The sequence below is a fragment of the Schistocerca piceifrons genome, chromosome 1, assembly GCF_021461385.2.
Source record: "Schistocerca piceifrons isolate TAMUIC-IGC-003096 chromosome 1, iqSchPice1.1, whole genome shotgun sequence".
Taxonomy (NCBI): domain Eukaryota; kingdom Metazoa; phylum Arthropoda; class Insecta; order Orthoptera; family Acrididae; genus Schistocerca; species Schistocerca piceifrons.
The window spans coordinates 1,000,687,474-1,000,713,024 of NC_060138.1; the positions used below are offsets into that span (position 1 = coordinate 1,000,687,474).

Consider the following 25,551-nt stretch of genomic DNA (forward strand, 5'->3'; position numbering starts at 1 on the left):
CCCGGACGCTGTTTATTACCTGATGAAGAAACACAACTCTGTCATAGGACTCATGGATTTTTGGAACTATTTAAACGATCGTCACTGTGCTGTTGTGAAGACCCTAAGTACAGTCAATACTTCTCGGACTTCTTACGGCGCATCTTTCACGATCCGCCCCGTAGCTGGATTATTCAACGCAGGAGATAAATTTGATACATTCACACAAGGAGATGAGCAGATAACGGTACCTGCACGACATTATGAGAAGACCGGCCGAGGTGGTGCTGTGGATAGCGCACTGAGTACGCCTTCTGGACGACGAAGGTTCAAACCCGCGTCCGGCCGTCCTGATTTAGGCTTTCCGTGATTTCACTAAATTGCTTCAGGCAGATGCCGGGATGGTTCCTTGGGAAGGGTACAGCCGACATCCTTCCCTGTCCTCCCCTAATCCGTTGGGACCGATGACCTCGCTGATTGGTCCCCTTTCCCAAATCAACCAACTAACCACGCCATGGAAATGAGGCGGCAGCGACCGTCGAGTATCGACCGCATGTGCTTGTTACAGAAGTGTGTCTTTGTGTGTGTTTTTCTTTTTTTTTCAGAGACAAATCATGGAAAAGGCGTATTTATTTTTTGTCAGTGAATAAATGAATATTCTCCTGTGACCATTTACTCCTTGCATATGTTCGTGTTTGGCGACGGAGACATTGTGGCGAGGCCTCGTACAATGACCCCTGCCAACTTTTCCCCCGAGACCATTCCTTATATTCCTTTACCCTATGAAAACGAAATGGTTAGCGTTCGCGCTACGCAAGAAGGTCGTGTTCGAGGCGACGGTTCAAATCTCGCTAACGCTTGTGCTTTAATCTATATTTTTTCGTTACTGGTCACATTATTTAATTTATATGATATTTGAGAGGTAATATAATGGAACTTCCTGCCAGATTAAAACTGTGTGCCGGACCAAGACTCGAACTCGGGACCTTTGCCGTCGTCAAAGCTTTACTTCTGCCAGTACCTCGTCTCCTATCCTTTCTTTCAGGAGTGCTAGTTCTGCAAGGTTCGCACGAGAGCTTCTGTGAAGTTTGGAAGGTAGGAGACGAGGTACTGGCAGAAGTAAACCTGTGAGGACGGGGCGTGAGTCTTGCTTGGGTAGCTCAGTTGGTAGAGCACTTGCCCGCGAAAGGCAAAGGTCCCGAGTTCGAGTGTCTGTCCGGCACACAGTTTTAATCTGCCAGGAAGTTTCATATCAGCGCACACTCCGCTGCAGAGTGAAAATCTCATTCACGTAATATAATGAAATAACCTGCATGCATTTTCACGAATTTGTAGTGAATTTCATATGTTATTTTACAATTTACTGCTTGTTACTAAATTTTCAAGGCGAGAGACAGGCTCGGAATGACCAAGTCAAACCTGCATAAATAACGATGCGAATGACGTTATTCACAATCAGTAGTATATTAAGTCACAGTGTGCCAGACCACAAGAGTAATGTACAATTATTCGTCAGATGTGCTCTCAACATCACACGTTGCAGAATGGTATTTGGTAAAGGGATATGGAAAATTTAAACTGCAACATCATGCAAGTACACACGTTTTTTCTTTCATCGTATTCTTCTTGTCAAGTTGTGCCACAAACTCCTCTTCTCCCCAATTCTATTCAATACCCCCTCATTAGTTATGTGATCTACCCATCTAATCTTCAGCACTCTTCTGTAGCACCACATTTCGAAAGCTTCTATTCTCTTCATGTCCAAACTATTTATCGTCCATGTTTCACTTCCATATATCGCTACACTCCATACAAATACTTTCAGAAACGACTTCCTGACACTTAAATCTATACTCCATGTTAACAAATTTCTCTTCTTCAGGAATGCTTTCCTTGCCATTGCCAGTCTACATTTTATATCCTCTCTACTTCGACCATCATCAGTTATTTTGCTCCCAAAATAGCAAAACTCCTTTACTACTTTAAGTGTCTCATTTCCTAATCTAATTCCCTCAGCATCACCCGACTTAATTCGACTACATTCCATTATCCTCGTTTACTTTTGTTGATCTTCATCTTATATCCTCCTTTCAAGACACTGTCCATTCCGTTCAACTGCTCTTCCAAGTCCTTTGCTGTCTCTGACAGAATTACAGTGTCATCGGCGAACCTCAACGTTTTTATTTCTTCTCCATGGACTTTAATACCTACTCCGAATTTTTATTTTGTTTCCTTCACTGCTTGCTCAACATACAGATTGAATAACATCGGGGACAGGCTACAACCCTGTCTCACTCCCTTCCCCACCGCTGCTTCCCTTTCATGCCCCTCGACTCTTATAACTGCCATCTGGTTTCTGTACAAATTGTAAATAGCCTTTCGCTCCCTGTATTTTAACCCTGCCACCTTTAGAATTTCAAAGAGAGTATTCCAGTCAACACTGTCAAAAGCTTTCTCTAAGTCTACAAATGCTAGAAACGTAGCTTTGCCTTTCCTTAATCTAGCTTCTAAGATAAGTCGTAAGGTCAGTATTGCCTCACGTGTTCCAGCATTTCTACGGAATCCAAACTGATCTTCCCCGAGGTCGGCTTCTACCATTCTTTCCATTCGTCTGTAAAAAAATCGTGTTAGTATTTTGCAGCTGTGGCTTATTAAACTGATAGTTCGATAATTTTCACATCTGTCAACACCTGCTTTCTTTGGGATTCGATTTATTATATTCTTCTTGAAGTCTGAGGGTATTTCACCTGTCTCATACATCTTGCTCACCAGATGGTAGAGTTTTGTCAGGACTGGCTCTCCCAAGGCCATCAGTAGTTCCAATGGAATGTTGTCTACTCCCGGAGCCTTATTTCGACTGAGGTCTTTCAGTGCTATGTCAAACTCTTCACGCAGTATCGTATCTCCCATTTCATCTTCATCTACATCCTCTTCCATTTCCATAATATTGTCCTCAAGTACATCGCCCTTGTATAGACCCTCTATATACTCCTTCCATCTTTCTGCCTTCCCTTCTTTGCTTAGAACTGGGTTACCATCTGAGCTCTTGATATTCATACAAGTGACTCTCTTTTCTCCAAAGGTCTCTTTAATTTTCCTGTAGGCAGTATCTATCTTACCCCTAGTGAGATAAGCCTCTACATCCTTACATTTGTCCTCTAGCCATCCCTGCTTAGTCATTTTGCAGTTTATCCAGATCCCATCTCCTTAAATTCCCACCTTTTTGCAGTTTCTTCAGTTTTAATCTACAGTTCATAGAACTTAGAACTACTTAAACCTAACTAACCTAAGGACATGTCACTCATCCATGCCCGAGGCAGGATTCGAGCCTGCGACCGTCGCGCTGTTCCAGACTGAAGTGGCTAGAACCGCTCGGCCACACCGGCCGGCTATCTCTCAAATGTCATATAAATTAAATAATATGAGCAGTGATGAAAAAAATAGATTAATAATTAAGTTTGAGCAAGAGTCGGACAGTCGCCTAACACAAGTTCGTCTTACGAAACTCGAACGCTAACCAGTCTTTTTTATCTCATAATGTTCGTTGCATTTGTTCAGGACGGACGTCCTATGGCATCCGTTCAAGTTCATCGTTGATCCATTCACTCAATTTTTTTTTATTACAGATGGCAGCTAACCCTCTTATCGAACACTCTGAGTTACCATTCCGGCGTCCACTTGACCACCATGTGCGGCCTCTACGTACAGATACGTAAGCCACATAATAGACGCTTGAAACTTCTGTTACCGAGCGAGGTGGCGCAGTGGTTAGACACTGGACGCGCATTCGGGAGGACGACGGTTCAATCCCGCGTCCGGCCATCCTGATTTAGGTTTTCCGTGATTTCCCTAAATCGCGCCAAGCAAATGCCGGGATGGCTCCTTTCAAAGGGCACGGCCGACTTCCTTCCCCGTCCTTCCCTAATGCGATGAGACTGATGACCTCGCTGTCTGGTCTCCTTCCCCAAAACAACCAACCAAACTTCTGTTGCGATTTTCTTGGAATTACCAGAGTAGTGCACCTTACTATTTGCACGCTATGTTGTTTTAATAACATACTAAAAGTGTACAAAAGCACTCCGTCTTCAGGTCACAAGTGGTCCATCTGGACCATCCGACCGCCGTGTCTTCCTCAGTTGAGTATGCTGATAGGAGGGGCGTGTGGTCAGCACACCGCTCTCCCGGTCGTTACGATGGTTTTATTTGACTGGAGCCTCTGGTATTCGGTCGAGCACCTCCTCAAATGGCATCACGAGGCTCAGTGCACCCCGAAAATGGCAACAGTGCATGGCGGCCTGGATGGTCACCCATCCAAGTGCCGGCCACGCCCGACATCGCTTAACGTCAGTGATCTCACGGAAACCGGTGTCTCCACTACGACAAGGCCGTTGCCAAAGTTGTACAAAGTCTGAAGTAAATCTGTGATCCCAACGTCTTGAGCTCCCTTTGTAAGACTACGAGCGGCGGCTGAGAGTCTCCGTCGTGGAAGGGGAGCCACCACCGAGAAATGCGCGGTTGGTGGCGCCATCCGGTGGCGACTTTTCGCCGTTGATCTTGTGGCCCGGGTTCACAGTACACTCAATCCTTGCTGTGCTTTGTTGCTGTTCGTATCGCGCCACTGCACAGCCAAGTTGACTTAGTCTGTTTTCGGTCTCGGTTGATCTCGAACTTTGTATTTCTACACCAGCTTTGCTACGTCCCGGACTTGTTAGTGCTTCGTTGACTTCGTGAACTCAGTCCGTTGCGGACTTACGGGAACGTATGTTAGTTTACCTGGGGTTCGGCGTTCCCACCGGACAAGTGACGATAGACAGTTTGTATGCGTCACGCAGGATAGAAAATTAGCAAATCTCAGATTTTGAGTGTGAGCACTTGCGGCTGCTCAGGTTCTTGCCCGCGAGCAGAGCAGTTGCGGCGTACTGGCAAGTGACGGAAATACACTGTGCAGTCACGAAGAAGCGCCAGCTATGAAATAGGAGAGGGTCAGTTACGGCAGGGATGCCATCTAATAGCAGCAATGGAGCTGCGTAGCGCCGACAGTGTCTTCTCAATTCGCGTTTCAGTCCGCCGTGGCCGTCTTATTTTTTTTTAAAAAAAGAGAAAAAGAAAAAAAGATGGGTTCATACTGTGTTTACTATATTACCAAGTCGCTGCAGTCATAGACTGTGCGGCTGGTACCGGCGGAGGTTCGACTCCTCCCTCGGCATGGGTGTGTGTGTGTCTGTGTTTGTCCTTAGGATAATTTAGGTTAAGTAGTGTGTAAGCTTAGGGACTGATGACGTTAGCAGTTAAGTCCCAAAAGATTTCACACACTTTTTTTACTGCATCACCAGACAGTGAAGAGTTTTAAGAAGTTGTTTACAAAAATACATGTCAGCTGTGCTTTGTAAGTATTACTCGACCACGATATTACTGCACCTTGGAGTGTAGGCGCTTCGATCAGCTTATCGAGAGTTTTTATCGTGACGTTCCACCAGGACGCGATGAAGGACTTGATATTATATTCACAGCTGACCTGAAAGCATTCACAGTGCGATGTGTTTTCCTTCGTCACCGCTGTACTTGTTTACTGTGACGTCACCGCATGTTTGCGATAGCGGCCACGGGAGGCCAAGTGCAGTAATATCGTGGTCGCGTAGTACGAGTCCACAGTCAACACGAATTTCTTGAAAGAAGCCATTTTCCTTGTCAGCAGTTGTTTTATTCAATTAGCTAAATTCGTACAACGAGCTTCAGCAGAGTAAAAACTCTTATGTATATAGCATGATATATTTCACACTTCATTGTGGGGAAAACAACTTGCAATGGCGTTCGTAGTGATAAGAATATCGCGCAAATATTTAAAGAAAGTCATTTTTATGAGTCACTAACGTACAAACTGCAATAACAATTTTATATTGCCAGATGATTATCGTTTTGATCGAAACTGATGTGAACTAAGAGTTTTATCAGCAGCTCTTGGTGTTACATAAAAATTACTTTCTTTAAATTTCACTTTAGTTTGTTTATGGTTCTAGTTAGAATGCTCATTAATGGCGGGTAAACATTTGTCATCATTTCTTACCCTCATCCTAAGAGATAACTTAGGAAGTTTCTTACTTTGCATTGCAATATGGAATACGTACTTAATGATACGAGCCTGCTCACTCGTGTATCCGTTCTCTCAGTCCCTGTTTCGTACTCTACTTTTATTTATTTTTTCTGCAGTTGTTACCACACACTGAGCAACCAACTTTTCTAACTTCATTATCTTTCGTTTTTTTCTATTCGTACCTCAATTCTTGTCCTTGCTTCTCTTCCTCCTTCTCCTCTTCCTTATTGCTGTTTTTGTTCTTCTTCTTCTTCTTATTCATCTTCTTCCTCTTCTTGTGCAGCACTCCAATATCTCAGAAACCTGTTTCGGGTATACACCCAGGAGTGAGTGTATAGCGGGCAGAATATATAAGTGACGTGAACCCCCTTGACAATTCGATAGCATAAGTAGCACCTTAAGACAGAGGTGAGCTACATGTACAGAGTACATATTTCTGTTTCTCTCTATACAACGTTTCCACACGGCGGGCATGTTTATCAAGTGACTTGTCTGTGCCATTGATCGGAATGATGATGCGATAAATACATGTTAACAATCACAATAATAATAATAATAATAAATGTGCTTTGGTGAGATGAGCCAATTTGGATGAATAGCCCAGAAAATTGAAAGAACATGGGTTTTTCTTGTTTCCAGGATATCATGTGACATAATGTATCCGACTCAAGTACTCACTATGGTGGCAACGGATATTGTATGACGTGTCATTCCTGCAGTATAGCTGTAGTCACATCCTTAAGGTATCCTGGTCTTGTGTTGTTGATTGTAAGGATCACATGTTAATTGTAGTGCGAGGGTTCTGTTATTTTGAAGAGGTATACCAATGAGAGAAAGGGAGACAGTGAAAGATGACTCTAGCGCATTGAAATGCGGCATGCGAATCGCTAACTTGAACTTCATACCTGACTAACAGGACGGAAAGCTTAGCTTGTCTGAATAATACAGTCTACATCACAATTTTATTATATTATCTGTGACCAGTTTCAGCGAATATAGACCATATTCACACCTATCAATTCTTCGCAGCAACTGTCGTAGGAATGACACGCCATGTAGTATCCACTGTTCAGATGGTTCAAATGGCTCTGAGCACTATGGGACTTAACATTTGAGGTCATCAGTCCCCTATAACTTAGAACTACTTAAACCTAACTAACCTAAGGACATCACACACATCCATGCCTGAGGCAGGATTCGAACCTGCGACGTGGCGGTCGCGCGGTTCCAGACTGAAGTGCCTAGAACCGCTCGGCCACTCAGGCCGGCAGTATCCACTGTCACCACAGTCAGTACTGACTACAGATACAATATGTCACATGATATCGAAGAAACAGGAAACCCTATGCTCTTTTGAAATTTCAGGGCTATTCATCCAAACTGGCTCATCTCGCACGAGCACTTTTATGGTTATTCTTAGTATTATTGGAACGTTAAGCAGCAACTGTTGTACGCTCTCAAATGACAAGTTACTCAGGCAGTGACAGTATACGGACCACTGTAATTTCTCCACAATATCATAATCATCTCTTTTTAAGGAAATTTGAACGATTTAACCCAGGGAGTTTGGTGAAGTTTTCAAATGTGTGTGAATTCCTAAGGGACCAAACAGCTGAGGTCGTCGGTCCCTAGACTTACACACTACTTACACTAACTTATGCTAAGAACAAAACACACACACACACACACACACACACACACACACACCCATGCCCGAGGGAGGACTCGAACTTCCGGTGGGAGGGGCCGCGCAATCCGTGACATGGCACCCTTAACCTCGCGGCCACTACGCGCGGCGGAGTTTGGTGATTGGTATTTGTAATGTGCGGGCTCTGTTGGCTTTGACGAATGAATTCTGATGGTTCACCTTTTCTCCACTACCGAAATTCTTGACTGAATATTCCTATCTTAGTGGAGAGGAAATCTCTGTCGGGTTCAAAGAAGGGTTGGTCAGAAACGTATTTAAAAAGAGAAGCAAGGATGACTGCGCGTATTATCGAGGTATTAAAGTTCTCAATTCTATATCGAGATGCTTAAAACTAGAATTGAGAGAGAAACTGAGGAAGTACGGGGTGTTCAAAAAGTCTCTCCGCAGTGCCATATGATCGTTAGCCGTGCGTGCCGTATGCCGCAGTGAAAATACCGAAATAAAAGTTATTAATTTATTGAATGTTCATTTTTACTTACATGTTTTCACATTAAATGTTGAAAGTGTCCCCCCTGTTGTTGAATACACAATTCAATTCGTCTAATCATGTTTCCAAACACAGGCTGTAACATTTCTTCTGTAACAGAAGCAGTGAAAATGGATATTGCAGTTTTCAATTCATCGATGGATTTTGGACGGTTTCGCTGCACCCCAGAAGAAAAATTCAGGTGGTGTCAGGTCAGGTGATCGTGGAGGCCAAAGTCCCTGTGAACTTATGCGCTCACCAAAAACATCGGCAAGCAGTGACATTGAAACGCGAGCTGTAAGCGCGGTTGCACCATCTTGTTGAAAATAACCGTTCACAAGTTCTCTTATGAATGGGTACAGAATATCACTGCAGTATCGTTGTGCGTTTACTGTTTCGTAGAAAAATATGGGACTCACAATCTGACGTCTATAAATAGCAATTCAAAGTCCTATTTTCACAGAATGAAGTAGTTCCTCATGAATACACAGTGGATTTGCATTACTCCTCACACGCAAATTTTGCAAGTTCATGTACCCGGATAAATGAAGCCACGCCTCATCAATGAAAAACGTTTCATTAAGAATATCCCTTCCATTTTGTTGAACGAAATTTTTGAACCATTGACAATAATGCAGTCTCTTGCCATGATCAGTGTTTTTCGTTCTTGCACAACTGTCGCTTTGTATGGGGAAAGTTCTAATTTTTTCCTTGCAACTGTGTGGGCCGTTCCGATACTAACAAAGATTTCCTGGGCGAGTTTTCTTACTGACTTGTTCGGACTCATGGACATTTTATCGGAAATATCAGACAAAACGCTAGGACGACCACTTCTCGGTGCATCTGTCACTAAACCCGTACTTCGAAATCTGTTAATCAAATCTCCCATAGTATCGCGATGTGGGAGTGTTGTATTTACCGCCAGCTTTGAACACTTGTTCGACTAAAAACACACGTTCTTCAATGGTTAGCATTTTAACAGTGACAAAAACGAAACAAACGAACAAATGAACTAAGCTTGAGAATGGCAATTTAATCTCAATGTAGACAAGTGTAATGTGCTGCGAATACATAGAAAGAAAGATCCCTTATCATTTAGCTACAATATAGCAGGTCAGCAACTGGAAGCAGTTAATTCCATAAGTTATCTGGGAGTACGCATTAGGAGAGATTTAAAATGGAATGATCATATAAAGTTGATCGTCGTTAAAGCAGATGCCAGACTGAGTTTCATTGGAAGAATCCTAGGGAAATGCAATCCGAAAACAAAGGAAGTAGGTTACAGTACACTTGTTCGCCCACTGCTTGAATACTGCTCAGCAGTGTGGGATCCGTACCAGATAGGGTTGATAGAAGAGATAGAGAAGATCCAACGGAGAGCAGCGCGTTTCGTTACAGGATCATTTAGTAATCGAGAAAGCGTTACGGAGATGATAGATATACTCTAGTGGAAGACTCTGCAGGAGAGACGCTCAGTAGCTCGGTACGGGCTTTTGTTGAAGTTTCGAGAACATACATTCACCGAGGAGTCACGCAGTACATTGCTCCCTCCTACGTATATCTCGCGAAGAGACCATGAGGATGAAATCAGAGAGATTAGAGCCCACACAGAGGCATACCGACAGTCCTTCTTTCCACGAACAATACGAGACTGGAATAGAAGGTACCGACAGAGGTACTCAAGGTACCCTCCGCCACACACTGTCAGGTGGCTTGCGGAGTATGAGTGTAGATGTAGATGTAGAACTTAAACGTTCGCGTCAGCACGTAACGACACACACCAACGATACTACTGACGTTGGCTGAGATAAACGAAACTGGAATGTTGGGAGAGTCCACTTGAAGGGAAGTAATCCGGGCAGGCGAACAATCACACGGCACGCGCGGCTAACAATCATATGTCACTGCGGAGAGACTTTTTGAACACCCCGTAGAAGAACAGAGTGGCTTTCGGGCAAGGAGGTCTTGTATAGATAATATCTGCAGCATTAGACAGGTGACTGACAAGAGACTGGCACAAAACTTGGAGACGCACATGGTTTCTAGAGACTTGCAGAAGGCTTATGACAGTTCAAATGGTTGAAATGGCTCTGAGCACTATGGGACTTAACATCCATGGTCATCAGTCGCTTATGACAGTGTACCGCTTTCTTGGATGTGGGAAGTAATGAATAAGCAGAACATTCACAAATGTTATGTACAACGGGTTAGAAAGCTGTATTCAGATAACACTTGTTTATTAATGCTGGGAAGTTACTATCACAGAAATTTAAGGTTAAAAAAGGGCAGAAAAGGACGCTGTTTAGTGTCTTATTTAAAATATTTTTAACGAAGCACTGAAGATTTGCAAAAGTGCAAAAACATGGGAATTAGCGTAGGTGATGACATCCTGTTCTCCCTGAATTTTGCCGACGATCAAGTCGTCTTCGCCGAGGAAGAGGAGGATGTGTCTTATATGTTTGGAAGCTTAAAGAAGAATATGAGAAGTGGGGCATGAAAATTAACTTTACGAAGTCTGAATACTTGGTTAGCGGAAAATATGAAAAGGAGGGCATACAAAACTCTACTAGAGAGCATTGTCCTGTATGGTGCTAAAACGTGGGAAGTCTACAGGGTCAACGAGAGGAAATTTAAGGCAATGGAAATGAAACGTTGGAGACCGAGTTTTGAAGTAATAGCAAGAGACAAAATAAGAAATGAAGTCCCACTAGAACAGATGGGAATTGCAAAGGATATTGTAGATGCAATTGAAAATAAATGGGATAAATGGGTACCACGGTATGGACACCTTAGAGGAATGCCAGAGAAAAGATGGCCTTCTAAAATGTGGTACTAGCGACCTCCACGTCACAGAAAAGGAGGAAGACCTCGGCCACATTGGAGCGGTGAAGTGAGGCATGCGATGCAGGACAGAGCCTTGCAAGAAGAGTACTGTCAAGATAGAAGGAGATGGAAGCCTGGATGCCGCATAGTGTAGAAAACTCGCAGAAAGAAGAGAAGAAGAATGTTCCTGGGTCGAGTTTTCCATAGTGATCAAAAGTATCTGCACACCTATTAGTGGACATTAATATTGGTCGTGTCCAACCTTCGCCTTTATGACGACTTGAGCTCTGCCGGGGAGAACTTTCAGTGAAGTCTCTGAATGTTAGTGGAGGAATGGCAGCCCATTTTTTTTCCTAAAGCCATAACCAAGGAACGTAGTCACGTTGAAGGCTAGGATCAGGAGAGAAGTCGACGTTGTAGCTCACCCCAAAGGTGTTCCATGAGGTTTAGGTCGAGACTTTGGGCAGGCTGGTACATTTCAGGAGTGCTGTCGTCCACAAACCATTGCATCACATGCTGATTTGTGACCGGGTGCATCTATCACTTACTTGATGGGTGGGGAGTTTGTTTTGTCTGTCACATCGTTCGGAGTGGTTGTTGCCAAACTATGTGACATTCCTCATTTTACATAGAAAACACAATAGCGTATGTGTCACATTGTTGTAGTGCCTTTATTGGAATCTACATATTCTGCTTGCTACAAAATAACAATTTTAATAAACAAAAATTTGAAAAAATGAACCTTCAGGTATAAATTTCAAAAACAAATCAAATGGTTAGTGTAAGAACAGGAAAACTCTCTCTCACACATACACAAACACACACACACACACACAAGCGCGCACCCGCGCGTACGTGAAAGAAAGGGAAATGAACAAGAAAATTCGCCGGCCGAAGTGGCCGCGCGGTTCTGGCGCTGCAGTCTGGAACCGCGAGACCGCTACGGTCGCAGGTTCGAATCCTGCCTCGGGCATGGATGTGTGTGATGTCCTTAGGTTAGTTAGGTTTAACTAGTTCTAAGTTCTAGGGGACTAATGACAGCAGTTGAGTCCCATAGTGCTCAGAGCCATTTGAACAAGAAAATTCACCGCTTAGCTCGGCTACAAGGACACTTGCAGTGATCTCTCGTGATGGGTCCATTCGGCGAACAATTTCGTACGCCTTATATCAACATCAGGAGAGTAGAGCCCCTTGCAGAATTTTCCTACTTTGGTCATAGTTCACGCCGATGCTTCTCCTACCCCGTCGGCAGTACAAAGCATGAGCCCGGACTATAATTTCCAACAGTATTTCCTTTTTCATTTTCATCGTTTTGTGAATCTTATTTCGCTTTTCTCCATATCTTTTATCAGCATGACGAGCTATGATCCTTTTATTCTCCGTGTCATCCAAGATCCTTTTCAGAAAATCCGCTAAATAATTTTGTGGCCGACTACTCACCTTTCTTCTACTAGCTACCACGTCAGAAAACTATTACGGGACAGTGAGCACTAAAATACGTCACCTAAATGCCGCAGAACTGGGAAGGCTAGTGTCACATTGTGGGATACCTAACTTCTAATTTTTCCTATAAATGGCCACAAAACCTGAATGAACAAACAATTAAAATGACTAAACGTCGCATTTTGTACCTGAAACTATTCAAAGGAACATACAGACTTACCAGATTTCTCAGGACACTGGATATAGCGAAGTCAGAGGAAGCTATATGTTAATAACACATGAACAACTCACACTGGGGTTTGTACGTGTAGAAACACGTAGTTTAGGCAGATACCACGTGGAATCTGTTCCACCTCTACCAGACGTGTGCCGCAGCCTCCCGAATTTTTTCCGATACTTTATGGTGATCATCACAGTCAGTAGAGAAGTCTGCATATCAAAATCCGTGAGTGTCTCATAGTACGTAGGGAGCATGTAACACAGTTGGGGAGTCTTACGGTATTTAACGTGGTACGACGCATTTGGGTTTCCTTCTGCTCCAGTCGCGTATGGAGCATGGGAAGAATGACTGCCTCTCTGCGTGCTGTGATTAGTCTAATTTTCACGACCCACAGAGGAGCGACAAGTAGGGAGATGAAGAATGTCTCCACGTTCTTTACAGGTTCTTGAAACTTTCTAAGAAGGCTTTTGCTGGATCAAGCGTCTGCCAATTGAGGTTTTTCAGCATTTCCGTGACGCAGACCGGTGGTCGTTCCTGCCACCCTTCATTGTCTCGCTCAGTTTCCTCTGTTAGTCCCATTTGGTATTTGTCCCACATACGTGAACAATGTTCTAAGAGGGGGCGCACAAGTTATTTGTAAGCGGACTCCTTTGTTCCCCCAGGGACTCACACCTAGTGAGTACGTGGCTGGTGACCACGGGGCCCCGAACTGAGTCTTGGCATTGCTTCCACTTACTTATGCCAGGCTCCTCACTTTTGTCTTTCCTATCTGGCCATCCTCGGCCACCTCTTGTTTCTTTCCGACCCTGGTGCTATTAGGTTTCGAGGGCTAGGGGTCTTTCATTTCCCAACCCTATACTTCTCATCTGGGATGGTCAACCTCCTGGAAGACGGGAGAAGGTGATTAGTGACACCTAACGGCAGAAAGGGTGGAGGAACCATCATCACTAAACACATGATGTGTGGGGTTTACTAGTCCCCCATCGGGCCCCTCCCCGGGTGGCGGATAGGGGAACATCTCCCAGATATGGATGATACTGGTGAAATGAAATAGCCAGGGAGGACCAAAACTATTAAACTGTAGCGTCTGTCTCAGAATGAACAGCGTGTGACCCAGAATGGGCGGCTGAATTTCACACACTGTGAGCTCACTTCCTCATTAGATAAAACCCCGTTATCCTTCGGGATAACCCAAAATTTCCTTATTTTTATTTTTATTCTCTTTTCATGATGGAAACACAAACTCTTGCGTTACATATCCCAGGTGGTAACCAATCCACTCCCGTTCATGGGACAAGTAGACCTGCGGATTCTGGGGAGTCTGCAACATCATGTCATAAGAAACCTACGACTTTCTTGGCAACCATAAATATAAACTCTCTTCCTCAAGTTGGAAAATAAAAACAAACGTTAGACATACTAAGAGAAAAAATGTGCCGTTATCAGCTGCACAGGAGACCAGATTCACAGATGAATGTTGTTTTGAATAAGAAGACTTTAAAATATTCAAAGGAAAACTTGGCAACAGAGTCACAAAAAATATACCACATCTAGGCACTTGCGTTATTGTCAACAAGAAAGTGATCGATTCAGTCTTGGATTTCTCTTCAAGTTGTGGAAGAATGTCAACACTGTTTTTCAGATCTATGAATAAAGCTTATACGATAGTAAATTTCCATGCTCCCACAAATGAATCAAACAAAAAAGAATCAGAATCAGTCGACAAAATTTGGGAAAGACTTGAAGGAACAACTGACAAAGTTCCAAAACACCATTCTATAATTTTGATGGGTGATTTTAATGCACAAAATTGGTAGAGAAAAAAAGTATAAGCAAATTGTTGGCGACTACCCTGCACATAAAAGAACAAATAAAAATGGTGAGCGACTAATTGATAATTGTAAGAACTGTGATCTTCTTTTAAAATCCACAGCCTTCAAGCGTCTACCTCGAAAAGCCAAAACTTGGAAACACCCTAGCGCAATGTTTAGAGAATTCCAGCTGACCATCTAGCTATTTCTAAAAAATCCACCAGGTAAATTTTCAATGTTAAAGTTTTGAGGAATGCCAACATTAATTCTGATCATTACTTGTCTCTGGTAAAAATGAATATCATCCCAGATAGCCGAAAGAACCTTTCCAATATTTCAAGAAAAAGCAGACCTCCAAAATTTGATATAAGTAAACTGATAGATGTCAACAACAAGTTAACAGAAACTCTACACAGCAAATCAAATAAAACAGACTGGAACAGAATTAAAGAAGTCATTGTACAATCAACCACTGAAACTATACTGACGAATAAAAAATATGAACACCCGTGGTGGAACGAAGATTGTAATGAAACAATTGAAAAGCGAAGACAGGCTTGGATAAAATGGAATAGCAAGAAAACCACCGAAAATCACGAAAACTTCTTCAAGATCAGGAAAGATACATCAAAAGTATTGAGAACAAGTAAGAGACTCTTCAACAAAAACCAAATCGATGAAATAGAAGCAAATTTTAGAAGACATCACGACTATCGAAGTTTAAACCTCTTAAGTCATATATAAGAGGGCTCCATGGAAAACTAAATGTGAATGGCATATCATGTGCTGCAGCTTTTGGAAATTACTTTTCATCCCTACTGAATGCTGAAAATCCAAAAGAAAAGCTTGATTTTCCTCCTCATATTGAAATACAACAGGAGAAAATCAAGCAGTCGAAGAATTTTAAATATCTTGGAGAAATAATTACACCTGACGGTTCAGAAGATGCAGCTGTAGAAAGTAGGTGTTCTAAACTAGGAGGTGCTTTTCATCTGTACAAAGATTTATACAAAAGCAAAAGCCTGTCTTTAAACCTAAAACTTTGTCATTATAACACCTTAATTGGACCGTCAGCTTTGTGTGGATCAGAACGTTTAAACATGACGAAGAAAGGACCACTACGAAAATTTGAAATAAAAGACCGAAAAATTTTGAGGAAAATCCCTGGCCCTATCAAAGAAAACGGAGATTTCCGCCGAAGACACAACTGTGAATTATACGAACATACAGAAGACATTGTTATAGCATGAGGAAGAGGAGAATGATGTCTTTTGGTCATCTGGAAAGAATGAACCCGCAAAGACTTACTCATCGTATACATTCATCAATTTCAAAAACAAAATCGTATTCAAAATGTGCAAGCCAAGTTAAAAAGGATTTACAGGAAGCTGAAATTTCATTTGATGACATTCAGGATCGAGAAGTTTTCAGAGAAAAAGTCAGAATTACTAAAAACCGTATTTCGCTTACTACGCCAGTTCCACGTCCTGCCTGCAAATGGTCAAAACAGAGAAAAGAAGCACAGTCAGCGAAAATGAAAATCTACTGGCGAAAGAGGAAAACACAATCAGGGAAGAGATAAAAATCTTCTTGGTCCATAGCAGGCCGAAACGATAGCAAAAAAAGAAAAAAAACGGACACCTTTGTAGGTGCATCGCACCTGTATCCTCCTAATACACCGAAGTCAGTCACTTGTATTAATTACTCCTGCTCCAACCTTATCTTTCTACACTGCCGGAAAAAAATTCAACATCCTCAAGAAGGTCATTTTATTGACAAGTGAGTTGACAGGCAATTCATCATTGTAGGAGTATATGATAAAAAATGCAAACCAAATGAAACACACGCGACGAAGTCGCATCTATACACAGTATATCCCCCCTCCAGCGGAAACGCAGGTGTGGTGCCGAACGGCATCCTGCGATAGTGTCCCAAGCATCTTGTGCCTTTTGTTGCAGTTCGGCAATGGTTTTTGATGGCCTTAAGAAGGACGATTAAGTTCGCATCTCATCATGTGCCATATGTATACAACTGGCGAGAGACCTGCTGATTTTGCTGTCCAGCGCAGTTAGTGTACACCACGAAGAACACGTTGAGTCGCAGCAGCCGTATGTGGACACGCGCGCCCTTCCTGTCGAAGAAATGGCAGTAGCCCATGCAACGGAGCGGGCACTGGTTTCTTTACCCTGCTGCTCTAACTCATACTCCCCACACCATGAAGCCTAAGATGGTACCTGTGTGTTGCGGGCGAATTCACTTTAGAATAGGCAGTTCACCAGATGTATGCCTACAAGTGTACGTCCGTCATTCGCACGCTGACAGAACCAAGTCCCATCGCTGACGACAACAGAACGCTATTCCACTCTCCAGTCAACTCTTACACGACACCGCAGTAGCCATTATTGGCGGGTTCGTGGTTTCATTTGTAGCCTGGCCAGAGGCACGCATGATCATAATACTGCTGTAAGCTGACGGTTCCCCTTGGTCCCTGATGACATTGCAGGTGTAATGTGTCCCTGGATTTCGTCCCTGGATAACGTTCGGTCGGCCACCGCTGCTCGCAAAATGCGTCGATCTTGACGTGCCCCTGTTCTACGCAGACGTCCAGTACTTGGTCTACAGGTGCGGGAATTTTCCACAGACCACTGTTGGAAGCGACGACACACCGCCAATACACTGCGCACGACGTGCGCAGCAATCTGTCGATACAGCCAACCAGCTTCCTGCAGGCCTACAGTGCGGTCTTATTCAAGTTGCTGAAGCTGTGCAACAGGAGTCGGTGGTACATGGTTGTACCATAGGGTGAATGTTGAAAACACTGTTCAACTCGGCACAGTTATTCCCTGGAAAGTCAAAACAGAGGTTGTTCAGCAGAGATGTGTCAAGTTCGGTCACAGAGGTGGGTGCTGCTGCCCAATAGGCAGATCCATATCAAGATACATCGCTAACAGCGTACAGTAAAGGCCACGTGACATTTCACTGTTTCTCCTCTTCTTGTTGCTTCGCTGTTCCATAACGATTACGGAGACATGCGGACAGACTAAGGTTTGAAATTTCTGCACTTAGAAAGTACCATAATAACCACAGAGACAACCAAATGCAGGGCATGTAAACCAACTATTATGATCTGTAATATTGTTTTAGAATGTAAAGTCGAATTTTACTTTACCCATAAGTTTCAGATGCTAAGTATAATACTGCTCAAAAGTAGGAGATATTCTTGAATTTCAGTTATTGCTTTTAGACAGGGTACTCTGCCTATCTTTCTTTCGCAGTCACGTTGCACTTTTGAATATAACATTATTCCAAGTACAACATACACGATAGAAAAATATGTGTACAATCAGAGATGAAATCTGATTCGATACGTCTATCTCACCACAAACCATAGCTAATCAAACACAAGAATACTCGCAGACAAAGATGTGTCGTGCATTCTAACGCAAGTTTATATTTGACTGAGCCGACGTGACGTAATAAGTCCAAGTGCAACTGAAATCGGCAGACAAACGGAAACGTCACCAGTTTTGACAATGGCAAAGGCAAAGTCTACTAAATCGACATTACTGTCACACTTTTTTTAATAATAACACCTAAAACATGAATGGTGATTGACAGTCTTAATATGAAGAAACACGCTACACTTCGCGTTCGAAACGTAATTGTAGGTGAAACAAAACATTGGTGTCACGCCAATCGATTCACGCGATTGCGCAACCGCAGTCTCCCTAATACTTATCAAGTTCCAACTTACTGTCCATTGTAAATGGTAGGTTGAATGCTCTGGTTCGTTATACCGTTTTCCCTTTCGGTTTTTATTTACGAACTTTTGAGATGCAAACAATTTTGTAATTCTAGCTTTTGATTCTTAACTTTTTGCTTCACATGTTCTTCATCAATATTTTGTAACGGATGCCTTTTTCCCAAAACTTATGTACAACTCCATCGCTTTTACTCAATAGTTATGCATCTAATATTAACATGTTCAAATAATTTAGAGCGAAGCCGACGGGGCACTTGCTTTAGAGACGGAGTTGATCGAATTCGTGTACCGAATAACAACCGTTGGTCTCATACAGTGGACGCTTAAGCGTGCTATCTGAGCAGTTCACTAACATTTTCCAGAGAAATTCTGGAAAAGCTGTTATCTGCGCTTCAGAAACACCAAGCATAAATTATTAAACCTCGAATACACATGAAACAAAAGGTTTAAGATTCACAGAGAGATGATATACAAGACCATCTTTCTTAGCATACCAGTCGTTAAACTAAAAGTAATTGACGAATCACAGATTGACGAAACAAACACTAAAGGAAAAAACAATTAAAAATCGGTTTGGGGAATTTGTAAGTTTCCTGATTGTAGCAGTACGACTTGCTGCATTGGTATTTAGAAGGTTCTCAAATGGTGGTTCTTTTGGTGCCAGGTCACTTTGCGATACAATGGAGTCATCTGTCTAGTGTCTTACATGTCGAAGGAATGCATTACGCAAGTCCCACACTACTTCTGCTTCATGTAAATCTGTACTCCGTGTGCCCGTGTGTACCAGTGGAAAAATTGTACAACAGAATCATTACACCATAGACTAACGTAGACTATCTCAAGTAAGACTACGGTAGTTTTCCTTGTAAACATTGTAACCACGTCACCTGTGCGTTAGGTGTGTTGCGTACGTATCGGGCGTTACCGAATTTCGATAGGCTTGTGTTACTAGATTCCCTTAGAAACCGGAAGCGGCGAACCGTTTAGAACTGAGTGACGATATAAGGTCGCGTAGCCTGCTCTACATTTTAGTTCTATATATTTATCCTCCTGTCAGTTCCTTAAAAATAAACAGTACTTACAGCAAAATTGAAAGTATCAATATTTAATTCAGGTTTTACTTGAAAAATGTTGATTTGTAACACGAAACAGCACCCCACACTATAAGGATTTGAATTGGCCCTGTATGTCTTGTGCGAATGCAGTCACTGTGATGCCACTCGCTCCGACTGCGGCGAACCAAAATACCTCCATCATTTTCAAACAAACAGAACCTGGATTCGTTCGAAAACATATCTGATGCCATTCCTGTCCCTAGTGACGTCGTTCCGTACACCATTGCCGTCTAGCATGCTTCTGCACATTCGTCAAAGATAGGCGCCGGCCGGGGTGGCCGAGCAGTTCTAGGCGCTACAGTCTGGAACCGCGCGACCGCAACGGTCGCAGGTTCGAATCCTGCCTCGGGCATGGATGTGTGTGATGTCCTTAGGTTGGTTAGGTTTAAGTAGTTCTAAGTTCTAGGGGACTGATGACATCAAAAGTTAAGTCCCATAGTGCTCAGAGCCATTTGAATCATAGGCGGAGAAGTGGACGACACGCACGTAACCCAAGCCGTAACAAAGGCGGACTGTCACCCCTGACGGTGTACTATCTGATATATTATTTCATTGTTTCGCCAGAGCAGAGGAGGACGCAGATCTGTCCTGCATGCCATTCAGATGAGGCGTAGACCTTCTCTGGTGACAGTGGGAGTGGGGGTGGTCTGGGTGGTACTACCTGACCCATCTGTTCGCGTTCTAAGGTCTTCCGTGAATCATTCTGCACATACCCGTTACAATGCCGAAACACTTTGTCGCACACGAGCAGCAATTTCCCGGATGGATGTATCACACTCTCTCATGCCAATAATGCGTCCTCTTTCAGACTCACTGATATGACGCTACGGTTCGCGCATACGTCTGCTCAAGTCGCACTGATCCATTACCTTCGGTTTATAACGACAGCAAGAGCCACAGGTACACATTACCGGTAGGTGGTGTTGCGCCGCGATATCGATGTTGACCTTGAACATACAGACCGACATGGTTCAAATGCTAATAATTTTTGCAAAACATACTAATGTACATGTCTTATGAATGTGAACGTCCTATCTATAGTCGTTCAAGGTGTTCTGTTTTTTTTCTGGTTATGAATGTATATTGTAAAAAGTAACGGCTCTGTAACACTCCCTTGAGATATGTTCGAAGTTACTTTTGTACCTGAAGATTTCTCTCCGTTGGAAGTGGCATGCTGTGTTCTGTCTGACAGACTTTTTGGTCCAGTCTCACAGCGGTTCCGATACTCCGTACGCTCGTATTATTTTCCTGACGCATTTCACTGTCGCCGCACTTAGAAAATTCTTTCGGACAAGGGATGGTGTCATTCTGTAATACAACAGATGTCCTACGACGACAGTGAGAAACTACCGTATAGGTCAGATGGGGCAAGCTTTGCACACCGCAAGTAAAAGCGTGCCATCTAAGAGGCCACGCCACGTGGTAACAGGTACTTTACTGTCCCAGCAACGCTGAATTAATTCTTATGACATGTGTCTGTTGCTCGTTTCTGTCGGCATTTTTATTAAAAGAGCACTGATCCCTTTTCCCATTTTATACTACGACGCAATATTTTCAAAGGAATGGGAATTTTACCAATAAAAGTTACTCTGAAACTTCCTGGCACATTAAAACTGAGTGCCGGACCGCGACTCGAACTAGGGACCTTTACCTTTCGCGGGCAAGTGCTCTACTATCTGAGCTACCCAAGCACGACTCACACCCTGTCCTCAGAGCTTTACTTCCGTCAGTACCTCGTCTCCTACTTTCCAAACTTCACAGAAGTTCTCCTGCGAACCTTGCAGAACTAGCACTACTGGAAGAAAGGATAAGCGTAGACATGGCTTAGCCACAGCCTGGGGGATGTTCCCCAGAATGAAATTTTCACTCTGCAGCGGAGTGTGCGCTGATATGAAACTTCCTGGCAGATTAAAAATCTGTGCCGGTCCGAAACTCGAACTCGGGACCTTTGGCTGTCGCGGGCAAGTCCTCTACCATCTGTGCTACCCAAGCACGACACACACTCCGGGGTGTGAGTCGTGCTTGGGTAGCTCAATGGTAGAGGACTTAACAGCGAAAGGCAAAGATTCCGAGTTCGAGTTTCGGTCCGGCACACAGTTTTAATCTGCCATGAAGCTTCATATCAGCGCACACTCCGCTGCAGAGTGAAAATCTCATTCTGAAAAGTTACTCTTTTTGTAAGGAAGGTTTATTTAAGAGCCAAGAATTTTAACATGGCAGCTACGGGTAACTAATGTTTCGATTTTTTAACCAGTTATTAGTAAAAAATGAAATGCACCTCTTCCAACATAGGACAAACAAATACCTAAAAAATCCCGTTTATCTGTAACTAAAATACCGGTATCGGTGGTAACTGGTCAGTTTTTCCCGCCCCTAGGTCGCGGCAGCCCACATCCGGTGCCTCCTGCAACGGCTCCTGCTCGCTGGTCAGCAGCTCGCTCCGTGTACCGTATGTGTGGCCTTCTGGAGCTTCCTCGCTCCAGTTAGCGTCCTCCGTAACGCACAAAGACCGTTGTTCTCGGGCCGCTATCCTAATGGCTTAATTTGTCAGTCTCGCCTGTCCTGCTGAAGCACTCGCTCTTTTTTAAACTCGTGAAAGCAGTAAAATTGCTTGCCGCTGACCGTAAGTTTTAATGGACTGCGCGGCGTTCTTCCTATGAAAGCCGAAGCAACCTTAAGGTATTGTCGCTGTTAAACATTCTGGGCAGTTCAGGAACATAGAAATACAAGTTATTTAGGAGAAAAACAAATAGGAAGAGAAGGGAATCTTAGCCAAAATGGCTACATGGAAAATGTGAAGAAATCGAAAAAGCATTATTCTTGGAAGAACTGACGCAGCAGATAGGAAAGTCAAAACAACCTTCAGTGAAATTAAAAGCAAGGCTTTAACATTAAGAATGCGAAAAGAATGCTACTGTTAAATGCAAAGAGAGAGCGGATAGATGGAAAGAGAACATTGAATGCCTATGATGGTGATGATGATGTTTGGTTTGTGGGGCACTCAACTCCGCGGTTATCAGCGCCCGTATTAATTCCCAACCTTTGCTCAGTCCAATCTCGCCACTTCCATGAATGATGAGGACAACACAAACACCCAGTTATCTCGAGGCAAGCACTACAAGCTGACTTCTAATAACACGGAGAAAGCTACAGGTACTTTTTCGCTTCGTCACGATATTCCGTAATCAGGCAAAAAACTCCTTCATTCGTCATACTCAGAACGTGACTATATCGGTGATTAATTCTGTTCGGGTCGGGCATTTCCTTTCTTTAACAGTAAAAGTGCGAAGGGTAGCAATAAAGTTTAAAATCGTCATTTCGAAAAAATGTAGAGTTCTTAACGACTCTTTGGTTTAGTTGCAATTAAAGGTCTCCAAACCTGGTACACGACGGAACTGCGACACAGACGCTCGGTGTTACAGGACTCATAACAAAATGACACAGCCCATCGATAAAAGCGAGATGGGCAACGGCATTCTGTTTGCGCTCCTGCAACACCGTGCTATGGTGCTTCGGCGCGTGGTTTCATTGTGTACCAAGACTGCAGATATGTATTCGCAAATAAAGAAAAGAGCAATTAAGAATACTTGATATTTTCGAAATGATGATTAAAACGTTATGACTGCCCCTCATGAGGCAGAATCAAACTCATAAAAGAAACAATGGGCGTTTGCAGTAGGGTTTTGGAGCATATACTGTATTCAAACATTATGAATCACCTCGAAGGGAACGATCTATTGATACGTAATCAGCATGGTTTCAGAAAACATCGTTCTTATGCAACGCAGCTAGCTCTTTATTCGTACGAAGTAATGGCCGCTATCGACAGGGGATCTCAAGTTGATTCCGTATTTCTAGATTTCCGGAAAGCTTTTGACACCGTTCCTCACAAGCGACTTCTAATCAAGCTGCGGGCCTATGGGGTTTCGTCTCAGTTGTGCGACTGGATTCGTGATTTCCTGTCAGAAAGGTCGCAGTTCGTAGTAATAGACGGCAAATTATCGAGTAGAACTGAAGTGATATCAGGTGTTCCACAGGGAAGCGTCCTGGGACCTCTGCTGGTCCTGATCTACGTAAATGACTTGGGTGACAATCTGAGCAGTTCTCTTAGGCTGTTCGCAGATGATGCTGTAATTTACCGTCTACTAAGGTCATCCGAAGACCAGTATCAGCTGAAAAGCGATTTAGAAAAGATTGCTGTATGGTGTGGCAGGTGGCAGTTGCTAAATAACGAAAAGTGTGAGGTGATCCACATAAGTTCCAAAAGAAATCCGTTGGAATTCGATTACTCGATAAATAGTACAATTCTCAACGCTGTCAATTCAATTAAGTACCTGGGTGTTAAAATTACGAACAACTTCAGTTGGAAAGACCACATAGATAATATTGTGGGGAAGGCGAGCCAACGGTAGCATTTCATTGGCAGGACACTTAGAAGATGCAACAAGTCCACTAAAGAGATAGCTTACACTACACTCGTTCGTCCTCTGTTAGAATATTGCTGCGCGGTGTGGGATCCTTACCAGGTGGGATTGACGGAGGACATCGAAAGGGTGCAAAAAAGGGCAGCTCGTTTTTTATTGTCACGTAATAGGGGAGAGAGTGTGGCAGATATGATACGCGAGTTGGGATGGAAGTCATTAAAGCAAAGACGAAATTTCAGTCACCAACTTTCCCTTCCGAATGTGAAAATATTTTGTTGACCCCAACCTACATAGGTAGGAATGATCATCAAAATAAAATAAGAAAAATCAGAGCTCGGACAGAAAGGTTTAGGTGTTCGTTTTTCCCGCGCGCTGTTCGGGAGTGGAATGGTAGAGAGATAGTATGATTGTCGTTCGATGAACCCTCTGCCAAGCACTTAAATGTGAATCGCAGAGTAATCATGTAGATGTAGAAGGTTTTATACACTGCGCAAAAAAAGTTTGAAATTTGGCTCAAGGTTTTCCTACAGCTAATGTCTGTAACGGTGCAAAAGAATGTCAACCTCGGACTCGGTGATACTTCAGACAGCAAGGTATCTACACATACGAAAGAAAGGACACAGCTCAGATGTTCATGTGAGGTGTAAGTTGAGTGAATTATGTCATACTGGTACCAAATTCCACTACAATTCTACACATAGCCATCGTAGACGTGTCACAAAATGGGGTGATCGGCACACGCCCTCTTACCCACAGTTCACCTTCTTTTGACGTCTCTGCAGTCTAGGTCACAACTGAGACACCCAGCGTTGAAATCATGCGGATCCCTTTGCGTTGCAGAGAAAAACATAACGAGATTTTCACTCTGCAGCGGATTGTGCGCTGATATGAAACTTCCTGGCAGATTGAAACTGTGTGCCGGACCGAGACTCGAACTCGGGACCTTTGCCTTACGCGGGCAAGTGCTCTACCAACTGAGCTACCCAAGCACGACTCACGGCCCGTCATAACAGTTTTACTTCTGCCAGTACCTCATCTCCTACCTTCCAAACTTTGCAGAAGCTTTCCTGCTCGCAGGAAAGGCAAAGGTCCCGAGTTCCAGTCTCGGTCCGGCACATAATTTTAATCTGCCAGTAAGTTTCATATCAGCGCACACTCCGCTGCAGAGTGAAAATCTCATTCTGGAAACATCGCCCAGGCTGTGGCTAAGCCATGTCTCCGCAATATCCTTTCTTTCAAGAGTGCTAGTTCTGCAAGGCTCGCAGGAGAGCTTCTGCAAAGTTTGGAAGGTAGGAGACGAGGTACTGGCAGAAGTAAAGCTGTGAGGACGGGGAGTGAGTTGTTCTTGGGTAGCTCAGATGATAGAGCACTTGCCCGCGAAAGGCAAAGGTCCCGAGTTCGAGCCTCGGTCCGGCACACAGTTTTAATCTGCCAAAAAGTTTCAGAGAAAAACATTTCAGACACATCGCCACTCACAACCTACACGAAAAGCCATTATGATGTGGCATAAGGTGCGTCAACGAAATCACCGCTTCCCTTGGGGCGGTAATTCCACACATTTCGCGGTCTAAAACGACACTTCTCAGTGCGATGAGCAACAGGACGAGGTTCTTGACAACATTCGACACTGCTCACACTACCCGGACACGATTCCACCCTACTCGAAGGATATCGTGGAGCTCCAGCCTACTGAACGTCATCTCACCAC

The 25,551-nt window shown here is 43.5% G+C and overlaps 1 protein-coding gene and 1 non-coding gene across 2 annotated transcripts in view; one reads left to right on the top strand and one right to left on the bottom strand.

Annotated features, from left to right (window-relative positions):
* LOC124798457 (probable E3 ubiquitin-protein ligase HECTD2) overlaps positions 1 to 25,551 on the top strand; it is a 348,122-nt gene that overhangs the window by 124,203 nt on the left and 198,368 nt on the right.
* On the bottom strand, positions 24,759 to 24,833 carry Trnat-cgu. The gene has a single exon. It is a non-coding gene; the product is annotated as a tRNA-Thr (tRNA).